The sequence below is a fragment of the Furipterus horrens genome, unplaced genomic scaffold (assembly GCF_987537825.1).
Source record: "Furipterus horrens unplaced genomic scaffold, mFurHor1.1.pri manual_scaffold_6, whole genome shotgun sequence".
Taxonomy (NCBI): Eukaryota; Metazoa; Chordata; class Mammalia; order Chiroptera; family Furipteridae; genus Furipterus; species Furipterus horrens.
Window position 1 is genome coordinate 180343214 of NW_028327176.1, and position 2849 is coordinate 180346062.

The 2849-nt window shown below is 40.6% G+C and overlaps 1 pseudogene; it reads right to left on the minus strand.

The window, feature by feature from the left end:
- Positions 1-915: 915 nt before the first annotated feature.
- On the minus strand, positions 916-2462 carry LOC150007911 (ornithine aminotransferase, mitochondrial-like; annotated as a pseudogene).
- Positions 2463-2849: the final 387 nt, after the last annotated feature.

Below are 2849 nucleotides of genomic sequence, written 5' to 3' on the forward strand. Positions count from 1 at the left end.
GAGTATGTCAGCTATCTCCCGTGTGGTATAACATTAATTCTTCTCAATAAATGTCTCAATTCGATCGCTATCAACTTCAACTGGTCTACCTGACCGTGGACCATCATCCAGTAAAATATTTGCATGAAACTTCACAAACCACTTTTGACACGTTCCATCAGTCACAGCATTTGCTCCATACACTGCACAATTTTTTTTTTTTGCGTTTTTACCTTTCTTGAAATAGTAAAGCACAATGTACTGAAAATGTTGCTTATTTTCTTCCATCTACAATGTTAAAATGGCTACACAAAAATTCATCAGTTTTGATAAGTGTTTTTTAATGCATGCTGATATGACAGCTGTCACAATACAATCTAACAAAATTGTTTCAAATGAAGTTAAAGACAACTAAGCACAACTAGAGCCATCTCACAGAAAAGAAACAAATTTTTTCGCCAACCTAATATAAAGTTTACTTAAATCTAGTAGTTTATATAAGCTTAACCACTTAATCCTTCCTAAAGTTCAATGATTATAATTCAACTTTATAAGTTTAAACAAGTCTTTGTAAAATCCCATATAACTTTTTGAAATATAATACATTTACAACAGCAAGAGAATTATAAAAATGTATATAATTTATATGGGGCTTGATTAAAAGAAAGCACACAAAAACATTTAATTGAATGTAGATGCCATTACATTCTCTTACATAGCAAACTGCATAATTGCAAATGCCATTCTATTATGTAGGAACTAAAAATATATATATATATATATATATATATATATATATATTTAAAAAGTCCTTGAAGACACAGGGGAGTAGAACATACCTGCATTAAAAGCAGAAATGCAGAGACTTTTATATGGCTTTACTGAGCTGTCTGTCTGCAGTGGGCCCCCGGACCCCACAGAAATCAGTCATTACCCTCAGAAAGACATGATTGTCTTGTTAATAACTTCCAGGGACTCCTAAGTCTCATCCTCCTTGATCACAAGAGGAGGTGTAAACCTGATGCTGTCGCCATGGGTCTTCTTGGCCCAGTCCATTATCTCAGAGTTGCAGACACACCTTCATAGCATCGTGACTTTGGTCTCTCTGATAACACCAGCAGTTACAATGTCAGAAGGTCGCTTCGTGAATTCATTTCTCAAGATGGCACCCATTTTATCTGCATTTTCAGCGAGGTTTTTTTTCTTCTGAAACCTCAAGGCATGCTGTGGCCACTCCGTTGTCTCGAGGATTGCCACCATGTGTTGACCTGTGCTCCCCGGTGTTAACGGTCAGCATTATTTCATCATGACACAATGTTGTAGGGACAGGGTGTCGTCGTCGTCGTCGGCAGCCATCCGTCTCGAGAGACGATGGTGTAGCTTCTTAAGAGTCTATCTGCACCGCCGAGAATGGCTGTGCAATCCGACTCGGGAGTGACACGGTATCTGTCTCCTCCCGTGTTGAATCGACATCTTGCGATGACGCTGGAGTGTCCTCTCCAGTGAAGCTGAAGCTACAGAGCCTGGGCAGGGTGATATGGAGGGTCCGCTGTTGCCCATGCAGCAGACCCAGGGACAGGGTGTAAGCCTCCAGATAGTGCTTTTCCAAGACGGACTAGATCAGGTCTGACATATCATGATCAATAACCAGCCATTTATCAGTTCGGGCCAACCCTGTCTATATTTCATCAGCAATAAACAGAACCTGGGGCTGGGCGAAGAGCTCTTGCATGCCCGTCAGGCATGGGCAGCCTATATCGGAAACAGTAATGCCCCCTTCACCCTGAATTGGTTCTATCATGAACCCGGTGACGTTTGGATCCTGAAGAACACACTCAAGAGCAGGCAGTTCATTATATGGAAGGATTTTGAAATTTGGCATAAATGGTCCAAAACCATCATAATTGCTTGGGTTTGTGGAGCTAGAGATAACAGACATAGTTCTACCCCAAGAGTTTCCAGCTGCAAAAATAATCTTTGCTTTGTATTTTGGAATACTCTTCATGACATATCCCCATCTCCGAGCAAGTTTGCACGTGGTCTCTCCAGCCTCCACTACTGTATTCACAGGAAAAACTTTGTGGTAGCTGAAAGTTTAATAACATACTCTTTGTATTCACCAAGTACATTACTATAGAAAGCCCTAGATGTTAAGGTCAATTTTTCTGCTTGACTTTTCAGAGAATACATAGTCTTCAGACAACACTGTCCTTGGTTCATAGCACTGTTTAGTACTCAGGAAATCAAAATATTTTCTGCCTTCTACATTCCACAAAACACCTTTCCCTTTCTCCAGGGCTACAGGTAAAGTTTGGTAGTTGCATGCACCATATTTAGCTTATGGTTCAAAAATGTAATCAGAGGATGGAGGGCCTTGGACTGTTTTTTTTTTTAGTTGCAACAGATGTAGCAGAAGTCACTGATGAGTGAACTCCCCCGCAAAGCGCAGCAATGGTCTGGAAATGTGCTGGATTGGAAAACATCGTGTCCTTCAGGTAGGAAGGCCACCTTTCTTCCCATGGTCCCAATGAGAATACAGATTGTTAACCCAAGATCCTGGGATGGTCTTCACGGTCCGATAACTCCTGGCAGTACCTCCAAGACCCGCCCCCGACACACAGCTTCGACTGAGCTGGAGCCGCAATGAGGCTTAACTTATTTTTCAATACATATGTCCCTTCTGGGCAGGTTCATTGCCTTCTTTAGTAAACCAAATAGAAAAAAGTGCTATAATGTACATTTAAAGTAAAAATTGGGACCCAATATGTGAGTACGAAATGGACTTTAAAAGGCAATGGGACAGGATATTTGAAATCAGGCCTGTTCTATAAAAATCTAAGGTATTTGGGGAAAAAATTATTATATCTCTA